Source organism: Pelophylax lessonae, assembly GCF_965119305.1.
Source record: "Pelophylax lessonae genome assembly, chromosome: 9".
Lineage (NCBI taxonomy): Eukaryota > Metazoa > Chordata > Amphibia > Anura > Ranidae > Pelophylax > Pelophylax lessonae.
The window spans coordinates 253,754,863-253,767,998 of record NC_138776.1 but is presented as its reverse complement, the minus strand read 5'-3'; the positions used below and the strand labels follow the sequence as shown (position 1 = coordinate 253,767,998).

The window sequence follows — 13,136 nt, the reverse complement described above, 5'->3', positions numbered from 1 at the left end:
CAGTGCAGCTTAGTGTGTGCAGTTATGTGTATTTTTTATGCATTCCTGTGTGTCACCTGTAGGACAGCCTATTTATTTCAATGGGCTGCCATACCTACAAGAAAGACAGGGAAATAAGTTCCTGACACTTTTTTAAAATTGTACCACACCAAACTGCATGGGGATGTAGTATCATGTGGTTTGGCATGTGAAGACTGACATGATTGCCAATGTATGAGGTGCCATGCATAATTAATGGCACCCCACTCATCTGCTAAAGAGCAACACATTTCTGTGCTTGAGAAACATAATACCGAGGGCACTGGGATTAGTAAAAATGTACCATGTTTATGGACAAATAAAGTATCACTTATATCAGAGCAGGGGCGTACCTAGAGCATTTGGCACCCGGGCGGTTCCTATATCTGGCACCCCCCCCCCCCCCAGGCGACGAACTGCCCATTGACGTGTCACGTGTCAGGTGTAAAATGTAGGGAGATCCCCTTTTACATTACACAGCCCACAGCCCCCATACCCCTGGACCCCTTTACATTACACAGCCCCCGTACCCCTGGACCCCTTTACATTACACAGCCCCCGTACCCCTGGACTCCTTTACATTACACAGCCCCCCCATTGGAACCCTTTACATTACACAGCCCCCATCCCCCCATGGAACCCTTTACATTACACAGCTACCACCCCTCCCATGGAACCCTTTACATTACACAGCCCCCCAATAGAACCCTTTACATTACACAGCCCCACCCCCCATAGATCCCTTTACATTATACAGCCCCCCCCAATAGAACCCCTTTACATTACACAGCCCCCCCAATATAACCCCTTTACAATACAAGCCCAGGCAGCAGCAAGAAGAAGCTGGCAGCGGCGGCAGGTGACACAGGCCAGAGAGGAGAGAGCCAGTGGTGACAGACGCTGCAGGAGGAAAACCTAGGAGGACCTGGAGGAGAAGACCTAGCCTGCTGTGATCGGGTGAAAAAAAAGGTAGGAGTCACGAGTGACAGGAGCCAGGACTGTGACTGGAGTAGTACTGGGCTCAGTGGGCTGGCTGTGTAGACAGTGCTAGTAGTGACTAGACTGACTAACTGAGTGTGTGAGAAGAAGAACACTGAATAGTATGCAACTATATGTGGACTGTAGGCACAGAAGAATGTATTTAAATGGAGCCATATGATTATGTAGCGGCAGCGCTACTCATAGAGGATCCTCAGAGAGGGGATCTAGTTTATGGGGAACCTGGCCTGCTGTAAGGGGGGAGATCTAAATGGGGGATGGGACCTGACCTGACCTCACCCTCGCCTGCTGTAAGGGGGGATCTATATGGGGGACATGATCCCCCATATGGATCCCCCCTTACAGTAGGCCAGGGTGAGGTGAGGTCCCCCATATAGATCCCCCCCTTACAGCAGGCCAGGGAGAGGTGAGGTCCCCCATATAGATCCCCCCCTTACAGCAGGCCAGGCTGAGGAGAGGTCCCGTCCCCCATATAGATACCCCCCTTACAGCAGGCCAGGGTGAGGAGAGGTCCCGTCCCCCATATAGATACCCCCCTTACAGCAGGCCAGGGTGAGGAGAGGTCCCATCCCCCATATAGATCTCCCCCTTACAGCAGGCCAGGGTGAGGTGAGGTCCGGGGTCCCCCATATAGATCCCCCTCAACCTGGCCTACTGTAAAGGGGGATCTATATGGAGGACCTCACCTCACCCTGGCCTGCTGTAAGGGGGGGATCTATATGGAGGACCTCACTTCAACCTGGCCTGCTGTAAGGGGGGATCTATATGGGGGACCTCACCTCACCCTGGCCTGCTGTAAGGGGGGATCTATATGGGGAACCTCACCCTGGCCTGCTGTAAGAGGGGATCTATATGGGGGACCTCCCCCTGGCCTGCTGTAAAGGAGGATCTATGGGGGACCTGCCCAGGGCTGCTCTAAAGGGGGATCTATAGGGACCCTGCTCTAAAGGGGATCTATGCCATAGATTCCCCCCTTTAGAGCAGGATCCCCATAGATCCCCTTTAGAGCAGGCCAGGGCCCCCATAGATCCCCTTTAGAACAGGCCAGGGTCCCCATAGATCCCCTTTTAGAGCAGGGTCCCCATAGATTTCCCACTTTAGAGAAATATCCCCATAGATTATATGGGGACCATTCTCTAAAGGGGGATCTATGGGGGCCCTGCTCTAAAAGGTGATCTATTGGTACCCTGGCCTGCTCTAAATGGGATCTATGGGGGCCCTGGCCTGCTCTAAAGTGCTTAGGGGGTAAGGGTTTCTTTAACTAATCTAGTGGAAGAGACTCAAGTGCTAAAATCCCGCAGGTTAGGGGGCGCAAATTACTTGCCTTGCCCCGGGTGCTGACAACCCATGCTACGCCACTGCCCCTGTCCTCTGCCTTGCCATAAGTGACCCCTGCCCTTTTTTCTTTTAGAAATGACCCCTGTCCTCTCTCCTGCCAGCGGTGAACCCTGTCCTCTCTCCTGCCAGGGGTAACCCCCTGTCCTCTCTCCTGCCAGCAATGACCCCTGTCCTCTCTCCTGCCAGCAGTGACCCCTGTCCTCTCTCCTGCCACAGTGACCCCTGTCCTCTGCCTAACTGATTCCCAGTAAACTGCCTTACCAATTCCTGTACACTGCCCAGCTGACCCTGACATATTGGTGTGACAGTGGAGGATCAGGGGATCTTGGTGCTGGATTGGGGTGTGTGAGAAGGTCCATGACCAGCTGGTCAGCATGCTGTGCATCCACAGACAGGGGGGCATGGCTAATCACAGCATGTGAGAGGACACACTTCTCATTGCTCCAGCTGCTGTTTCTAGTATTGATCCTCTCCCCAGACTCACACATACCTCTGTCGACTTCCCCAGCAGCCTGTGAGACCTGCACCAGCCGGTAAACATTTTTTCAGCCTGCACAGCAATGATTAGTGTATCCACATCACAGACATCCATCCTGGAGAAAGTCCCAGGAGCAGATCCTGCAGGAGCCTTTCATGGGGCCCCCTACTGGCCCGAGCCCTCAGGCACTGCCCGTGCCCGAGTGCCTGAATGGCCAATCTGCCCCTGCTATAGTGATACTGTACTGCTCATGTGGGTGATTGTTTTTTCTTTATGCTCTGACTACTTAGGACTGTCAAGATGACCGTAGTAAGCAGTCAGTTCCCTCTGACAGCTGATCAGAGCATGCAGCCTTTTTTTACATGCACAGCAATCACATAGTAAAGGACAAATTTAAAGTGGTTCTAAAGCCTTGGGGTTTTTTAAAACACGGAACACGGATCGGCTAAAGCTGGAATGCAATGCAGTATGTCCTGGGAACAAATGGTTGGATAGCTAATGGTAAAAATAATCTATGGTAATGCACAAGCTGGTTGCGCCCTCCCATGGTTAGTGTTTTGTTCAAGGCCAGGGTCAAAGTACAAGGTTGGGGTCAAAGGTCAGGGCCAGTATTCTTTTGAAAGGATTTATTTATTTTTTAATTAGTATCAATGTCAGATAGTGTCAGTGTGTTTTAGGTAGGATGAAGCAAAACATGCACTAAGGTTTCTGGGCTGTACTACGTGTACAAATAACATACACATATGTTTTATCACTGCGATCACCAGGAGCGGGAGGATTTATTTTGGGTTGTTCTTTGGTGAAAGGTTATGGTTGTAGCAAGAAATATACATCTACATTTAAAAAAATTATTTTTTTAATTATTTTCGGCCAGTTTTCCTTTGATAATTAAAAAAAAAAAAAAATCAGGAGATATCCATTACCATTTACCCCCAAAAGAAATCCCAAATTGTCCTGAAAAAGCCAAAGTTTAATACACCTGGATGCACAAAGTAGTTGTGATGAAATGTACAATTTTACTAATACATGTCAAAGTTGCAAAATTGTGCTTAGGCATTAAGATTTGTCTTACCCTTAGGCTCAAAGGGGTTATTGACTTCCTGCATTAAGGTAAAAAAAGCACCCTACTAACCTTTTCTCTCCCCCCTAGACACTTACCTGAGCCTATCAGTGATCCAGCACTGTGTAACATATGCGGACAGGGCAGCAATAAAATCTTTTGTCCCCTAAATAGTTTTTTTTATTGTACGTCGCAATTCAACAGTATGCAATGGGTGTATCTCACTGTAACGTATGAATGAAAAACTGAAAAATATTTTTTTTACCCTAAATACTGTAAAATTATTATTTTCCCCTCACATTGGTGCTTTTTGAAGAGCAGGTTAGAAAAGCAATGTCTGTCTGACATACAGGGCCTGATTCATAGTACGGCGAATTGGCGTTTCGGCGGGATTTTGCGAACCGGCGATTGTTTAAGTCTGAAATTGGTATTCAAAGAACGGCGGGCGGAAAATAGCGCCTAGTGTGAGATTCATTAAGATGCAATATGGTCAGAGCGCGACTTAAAACCACGCCAGCTAAAAGCTCGACTAAAGTTTAGCCAAATTTTCCCCTGTACCCCCAAAAATCCCAAATCACTGTGGAAGGTGTGGAAGTCAATTTGGAGATGACTTGTGTTTAAAAAATGTCAAAAACTGACTTAGAAAGAGAGATATCTGCGAAAGTGTAGAAAGGTTAAACAGCTCCTCCAGCCCCGAGCTGCGAACGCGCGAATGTGCGCATGCGCAACGCCAAATAGGCTCAAAAAATTTCACCAGCGCGATTTTGGGCCAATTTTTTTTTGAATACCGCTTGGAAATCCGCTGTCTCGCCCATAGAAAATGGCAAAAACCGGCGGAATTGGAAAAACATGCACACTTCCAACAAGGGATCCCTTAGTAAACACCATCACATTCCATACACCTTTCCTGCTAACTCAGAAATCATAACAGTCAAATCTACAGTGTTTATATAGAACCTCCACATTATCGGAAAAAACCCACAAAATATTACATTGGGGAACGGGTCATCAGATAGAACAAAAATAGATGGAAAACCTATTTCAAAGAAAGATTATTAGCATTTCACACATATCAAGGAAATGTCACAATTTTGACAATATTTTATGTGTTTCAAAAGAATTTTTTTCAAAATATATAGCAAATACTACATTTTCTTCCATATGGGTATGGCCAAGTGTTACCATTTTACTACACATTTAACTGAAGGTATATATATATATATATATATATATATATATATCCCTCATACTTGGCTAATTAGCAAAGTATGCCCAACAAACAAATAGAGCTTTAGCTCACAATATTGCTACATATTGACTGGCATCTTTTGTATTTTGTTCATGTCTTTAGATTAAAAGTTTGCTGATACACATGCCTTTTTCAAACATGAACAAAATTAATGATGTCAACATTTGGAGGATTGGAGATATCAAAGTGTTGCCCATACAGAGGGCTCCTTCCGGATTCGAACTTACAAACCTACAGCAGGAAGGCAGACTCCCTAATCATTGTGCTATTTCTCAGTGAGCGTTGGGTGTTTTCCTCATGCCGGCAAAATGCTCACATGGGAACAGGGGCCATTGAACTGAATAGGATTGGATTTTTTGCCTGTTTTGGGAGTTGATCCTTGAGCTGTACAAATCCCCCTCAAACGCCCCCAAATGGGCTACGTTCACATGTACGTGTTTGTGGTCTGTTTTTGGGGCTTTTTTAGGTGATTTCATATAACAATGCCTGCACAAAAAATGCATGTCAAAACGCCTGTGAAAACGCCAGCAAAAACGCCCATAAGAACGCCTGATATAATTGCCACGCCAAATTTAGGGATGTTCATGAGTGATGAGTCAGATTGTTGGCTTACATATCTGGTCAATCGTCACAATCTCACTTCCCAAATACCAAAAGGTGTGTTTCAATTGTTTCCCTAAATATATATTTCTCTCTCTCTCGCTCTCTCATGTAATTGTATATATATGTATGTATTCCTGTATCTAAACATTCTAAATAATGACTAGCAAACTTGAAGAGAGAATTTTATCAATTCACATATATACACACCTACATACATACATACATGGATTTGGGCTGTTTAGGTCTCTCTCCTCCTCCTTATTTCTATTTCCCTTGTTTTGGCAACTGAGCATGCTCCAAAACACACAGGACACACACAGTTAATTTTTTGACTGGGCGTTACCATTCTGGGTGTGTGTTTGCTTTGATTATATATAGCTCACTCAGACATCAGGAAAGATTTGACCTACGAAGAGGTCCAATATATTTGTGTGTCACATGCTTTATGGTTAACATTTGTGGGCCTTTGTTATTTATGGAGGTGAGATTTGGCTGTATTGTGTGTTGACTCTCTGTAAGTATTTATTGCTGTTAACATAATAGTGTATTGTTCTGTCAATCTGCACATGCATCTGTTGATTATGGGCTCTTTGTCGATGTATATGGTCTAAATGTTGTACAAAGGTTGTTTTTGTTTGAAAAATACAAATCAGTAGCTTCAATGGGATACTGTGGAGACTGTGCCAAAAATATGTCATGTGAAATGTTTGAGCTGTGTATTTGTGTAATAAACAGCATGTTTCCAATCTTTTTTTCAAATGTCTTCATGTGTCTAAATAAAGTTTTCTGGTGTCCACAAATGTATGTATTTGTATTTCTTTTTGTAAGTTAAATATGCTTAATGGTTGTGTATGTTGACTATTGTTCGCGAATTCGCTAATATACAAACCCGCGTTCTCACATTTATACATTATACATTGAAACCGGAAACGAAACTTTTGGTGCGTGCACACGTTTCTGGAAATTGTCCAGGCCCTCTCGCAAGTGTGTGCATCATGGCTCCTGCGCTCTATACTGCCGAAATAGTGGCATTTGTGTGTAAGGTAAGGAGGGGGTGTGAATGTGCGGGATGGGGGATGGTGGCTGGGGGGATGGGTGGGTCGCTCGCTTATCTAGCGGGTGTGCAATAAACTTTTGGTCTGCTGATCTGCGCATGCACTTTCTGCCTATTAGACGTGATCTAGAAGCTTCCTGTTATAGAAACTTCCCAGATGTGAACCTGTTCCCTACACATGTATATATGTATATATGTATATATGTGTATATATGTGTATATGTATATATGTGTGTATATGTATATATGTATATATATATGTATACACACACACACACACACACACACAAAATATATATTATAGAAAATATATATATTAGAGACAATATATATATTAGAGACAATGTATATATATATATGTATATATTATATACAATATATACATTATATACAATATATATACATTATAGAATATGTTATATACCATATATTAGTGTATATAATAGGGAACAGGTTCACATCTCTGAACTTTCTATATAGATATAGATAGGCATACCCTGCTTTAAGTACACTCACTTTATATACAATCGTGAGTAAGGACACAGCTTGTTCAGCTTGGCATGACACTGCTCACAAACCATAAGTGACAGGGATAACAAACTTAGGGAGCAACGAGAGGGTACCCAGGACTGCAACATATCCATTTTGTGGCTGGCCAGCTTGCCTAGGTAATCTATCATGTCATAGTCCTGGATCCCCTTAACATGCTCCCACATGGTTTGGGAGCAAGGCCATGTCAATGTGGCCAAAATTTACAATGGAGCTGGTGTATTTTCATGCATTGAGAAAAGAAAAAAGGGATTGCTTCTAGTGTTGAGCGAACACGGACTGTATTATTCGTGTTCGTACCGAATAATTGGATTTTTTGTACCCGAACACGGACACGGACACTTTACTGTATGTTCGGGTAAAAATCCGTGTTCGGTCGTTTTATTTCCGGGTTTTGCATGCTTTGGCGCTCTTTTCATGGCGGGCTTTCAACAGCCAATCAACAATCGTTTAACTGGTGTGCCTTAAGCCATCCCAGCCATGCCTGCAAATGTCTCAGTAGCTGTGATTGGCCGTCTGAAGCATGTGACCAAGTCTTTATAAGTTCGAGGCAGCCGCAGCGGCGTCATTATGCTGCTTAGATTCAGGGACAGAGCACACATCAACGTGCTGGCTGCTGATTAGGGAAAGATAGGCAGGAAAAAACCATTTGTGTCCGGATAGAATTGAGGGACAGGTCGGAGTGTTTAGGCAGGGCGAGTTGTAGGCATTTTAGGGATAGAGTCTGCTGAATTATATAGGGTCAGTGTCTTCTACAAACTACAATCGATATTGCTGTGTGGGGGGTGGGGTCTGCACTCAATCCTGATCTACGATCTCTTCTCAATCCTGTTAGGGACAGAGTCTGCTGAATTTTAGGGAAACTGTGTTCTACAAACTACAATCGATATTGCTGTGTGGTGTGGGATTGGAGATAGGCAGGTGTCAGTGATCCACATCCATTTTTCTGTGTGTGAGCTGCAGTGAACACAATCTTTTTGGGCTGCAGTGAACACAATCTTTTTGGGCTGCAGTGAACACAATCTTTTTGGGCTGCAGTGAACACAATCTTTTTGGGCTGCAGTGAACACAATCTTTTTGGGCTGCAGTGAACACAATCTTTTTGGGGTGCAGTGAACAAAATCTTTTTGGGGTGCAGTGAACACAATCCTTTTTGGTGTGCAGTGAACACAATCTTTGTGGGGTGCAGTGAACAAAATCCTTTTTGGGGTGCAGTGAACAAAATCCTTTTTGGGGTGCAGTGAACAAAATCCTTTTTGGGGTGCAGTGAACAACATCCTTTTTGGGGTGCAGTGAACACAATCTTTTTGGGGTGCAGTGAACAAAATCCTTTGTGGGGTGCAGTGAACACAATCTTTTTGGGGTGCAGTGAACACAATCTTTTTGGGGTGGAGTGAACAACATCCTTTTTGGGGTGCAGTGAACAAAATCCTTTTTGGGGTGCAGTGAACAAAATCATTTTTGGGGTGCAGTGAACACAATCTTTTTGGGGTGCAGTGAACACAATCTTTGTGGGGTGCAGTGAACACAATCTTTTTGGGGTGGAGTGAACAACATCCTTTTTGGGGTGCAGTGAACAACATCCTTTTTGGGGTGCAGTGAACACAATCTTTTTGGGGTGCAGTGAACACAATCTTTGTGGGGTACAGTGAACAGAATCTTTGTGGGGTGCAGTGAACACAATCTTTGGGGGGTACAGTGAACACAATCTTTGTGAGGTGCAGTGAACACAATCTTTGTGGGGTGCAGTGAACACAATCATTGTGGGGTGCAGTGAACTCAATCTTTGTGGGGTACAGTGAACACAATCTCATACTGAAGGTTTGAGGGTGCTGCCTGTTCCATACTCCCCCTACTCCTCATCTAGCCTTTTAGGGGTACAAACAATAGTAATTGGGGCCTAGTGTGGTTGTGTACGTGTGATATACATACACTTTTTTGGGATCATATTTTCTATTCCGCTATTTAATCAAAAACCTTTGGGGATCAGTTAAATTGGGGGATAGTCTGTGTTGGTACGTGTGAGAGAGATCCACCTTTCCAAGTTGTTGGGGTTCATCTCATACTTCTGAAGGTTTGAGGGTGCTGCCTGTTCCATACTCCCCCTACTCCTAGCCTTTTAGGGGTACAAACAATAGTAATTGGGGCCTAGTGTGGTTGTGTACGTGTGATATACATACACTTTTTTGGGATCATATTTTCTATTCCGCTATTTAATCAAAAACCTTTGGGGATCAGTTAAATTGGGGGATAGTCTGTGTTGGTACGTGTGAGAGAGATCCACCTTTCCAAGTTGTTGGGGTTCATCTCATACTTCTGAAGGTTTGAGGGTGCTGCCTGTTCCATACTCCCCCTACTCCTAGCCTTTTAGGGGTACAAACAATAGTAATTGGGGCCTAGTGTGGTTGTGTACGTGTGATATACATACACTTTTTTGGGATCATATTTTCTATTCCGCTATTTAATCAAAAACCTTTGGGGATCAGTTAAATTGGGGGATAGTCTGTGTTGGTACGTGTGAGAGAGATCCACCTTTCCAAGTTGTTGGGGTTCATCTCATACTTCTGAAGGTTTGAGGGTGCTGCCTGTTCCATACTCCCCCTACTCCTAGCCTTTTAGGGGTACAAACAATAGTAATTGGGGCCTAGTGTGGTTGTGTACGTGTGATATACATACACTTTTTTGGGATCATATTTTCTATTCCGCTATTTAATCAAAAACCTTTGGGGATCAGTTAAATTGGGGGATAGTCTGTGTTGGTACGTGTGAGAGAGATCCACCTTTCCAAGTTGTTGAGGTTCATCTCATACTTCTGAAGGTTTGAGGGTGCTGCCTGTTCCATACTCCCCCTACTCCTAGCCTTTTAGGGGTACAAACAATAGTAATTGGGGCCTAGTGTGGTTGTGTACGTGTGATATACATACACTTTTTTGGGATCATATTTTCTATTCCGCTATTTAATCAAAAACCTTTGGGGATCAGTTAAATTGGGGGATAGTCTGTGTTGGTACGTGTGAGAGAGATCCACCTTTCCAAGTTGTTGGGGTTCATCTCATACTTCTGAAGGTTTGAGGGTGCTGCCTGTTCCATACTCCCCCTACTCCTAGCCTTTTAGGGGTACAAACAATAGTAATTGGGGCCTAGTGTGGTTGTGTACGTGTGATATACATACACTTTTTTGGGATCATATTTTCTATTCCGCTATTTAATCAAAAACCTTTGGGGATCAGTTAAATTGGGGGATAGTCTGTGTTGGTACGTGTGAGAGAGATCCACCTTTCCAAGTTGTTGAGGTTCATCTCATACTTCTGAAGGTTTGAGGGTGCTGCCTGTTCCATACCCCCCCTACTCCTCATCTAGCCTTTTAGGGGTACAAACAATAGTAATTGGGGCCTAGTGTGGTTGTGTACGTGCGAGATACATACACTTTTTTTGATCATATTTCCTATTCCGCTATTCAATAAAAACCTTTGAGGATCAATTGAATTGCGGGATAGTCTGTGTCGGTACGTGTGAGAGAGATCCACCTTTCCAAGTTGTTGGGGTTCATCTCATACTTCTGAAGGTTTGAGGGTGCTGCCTGTTCCATACTCCCCCTACTCCTCATCTAGCCTTTTAGGGGTACAAACAATAGTAATTGGGGCCTAGTGTGGTTGTGTACGTGTGATATACATACACTTTTTTTGGATCATATTTTCTATTCCGCTATTCAATAAAAACCTTTCTAGGGCAAGATCTTAAATTACAGAAATATGAGGAGACCGTCAAATAAGGGCCGTGGCCTGGGTCGTGGTGCTGCTGGTAGAGCTCCTGTTGCAAGGAGAGGACATGGTCGATCTGTGCCAGCTACACGCACAAGTGAAACACCTTCCTCAAGTGTGAGTAGGCGACAGAACCTGCATCAGTATTTGGTAGGGCATCAAACGCCCCTAGAAGTGATGAGGCCAGAACAAGTTGAGGCGATAGTAGATTGGTTTGCTGCTGACAGTGCCTCCAGTTCCTTCACATTGTCTCCCACCCAGTCTACTGCAGAAAGGTCAGAGTTGGCACCTGCAGCCAATGTCCAACCGTCTTTCACCTCACCCCCTTGCAAATCAGGCCAGCAGTCTGAGCCCCAAGCCATACAGCAGTCTCTTATTCTTTTTGAGGACTCTGTCAGCAGGGTTTCCCAGGGCCATCCACCTAGCCCTGCCCCAGAAGTGGAAGAGATTGAGTGCAGCGATGCCCAACCACTTATTTCTCAAGATGAGTACATGCAAGGATCATCGCAGCACGTCTCCGATGATGACGAAACGCAGGTGCCAACTGCTGCGGCGTTCAGCATTGTGGAGACCGACAAGGAGGGCAGGGGTGAAGACTGGGTGGAAGATGATGTGGAGGACGATGAGGTCCTCGACCCCACATGGAATGAACGTCATGCAGGTGAACTGAGTAGTTTGGAGGAAGAGGCGGTGGTCGCACAGAGCCACCAGCACAGCAGAAGAGGGAGCAGGGTGCAGAAGCGGAGCGGCCGTGCCCTAGACACTACGCCCGCTACTGCCCAACGCAGCAAGGGAACGAGCGCACCAAAGTCAGCTCAAAGGAGTTCTCTAGCGTGGAAGTTCTTTAGAAAATGTGCTGATGACAGGACACGAGTGGTTTGCACCCTGTGCAATCAGAGCTTGAAGCGAGGCATGAACCTTCTCAACCTGAGCACAACCTGCATGATCAGGCATCTAAGTGCAAAGCACGAGCTGCAGTGGAGTACACACCTTCAAAACCAAGAAACGTCTCTGGCTCATCCTGCTTCCTCTTCTGCTGCAGTCTCGGCCGCTCCAGCCACATCTGTAGTGATACCGGCACCTGCCACCCCGCAAACAGACGATCTGTCAGCAACACCACCACCTGGGTCACCAACAACCATCTCCACAATGTCCCGTGGAAGCGTTCAGCTTTCCATCTCCCAAACACTTGAGAGGAAGAGGAAGTACCCCCCTACCCACCCGCGATCCCTGGCCCTGAATGCCAGCATTTCAAAATTATTGGCCTTTGAAATGCTGTCATTCCGTCTGGTGGAGACGCACAGTTTTAAAAACCTTATGTCGGTGGCTGTCCCACAGTACGTCGTGCCCAGCCGCCACTACTTTTCCAGGCAAGCCATCCCTTCCCTGCACAACCAAGTGGGGGAAAAAATCAGGTGTGCACTGCGCAACGCCATCTGTGCCAAGGTCCACCTAACTACGGATACGTGGACCAGTAAGCACGGTCAGGGGCGTTATATCTCCCTAACGGCACACTGGGTAAATGCAGTGGCGGATGGGCCTGAGGCGGATAGCAATTTGGCGCATGTCCTTCCACCACCGAGGATTGCAGGGCGCTTCAGTTTGCCTCCTGTTCCTAACTCCTCCTACTCCGCTTCCTCATCCTCTACCGCCTCCTCATCCGGACAGCGTAACACCTTCACCACCAACTTCAGCACGGCCAGGGGTAAACGACAGCAGGCAGTTTTACAACTTGCCTGTTTGGGGGACAAACCACACACCGCGCAGGAGTTGTGGAGGAGCATGGAACAGCAGACAAATGAGTGGTTGCTGCCAGCGAGCCTCAAGCCCGGCCTGGTGGTGTGCGATAACGGGCGAAATCTCATAGCAGCTCTGGGCCTAGCCGGTTTGACGCACATCCCTTGCCTGGCGCATGTGCTGAATTTGGTGGTGCAGAGGTTCCTTAAAAACTACCCCGATATGTCAGAGCTGCTGCAGAAAGTGCGGGCCGTTTGTGCGCACTTTCGGCGTTCTCACCCTGCTGCTGC

The 13,136-nt window shown here is 45.8% G+C and overlaps 1 long non-coding RNA gene across 1 annotated transcript in view; it reads right to left on the bottom strand.

The window, feature by feature from the left end:
- The window catches only part of LOC309562998, a 108,393-nt gene that overhangs the window by 50,010 nt on the left and 45,247 nt on the right, over positions 1-13,136 (bottom strand). The gene's annotated exons all lie outside the window — the stretch shown is intronic.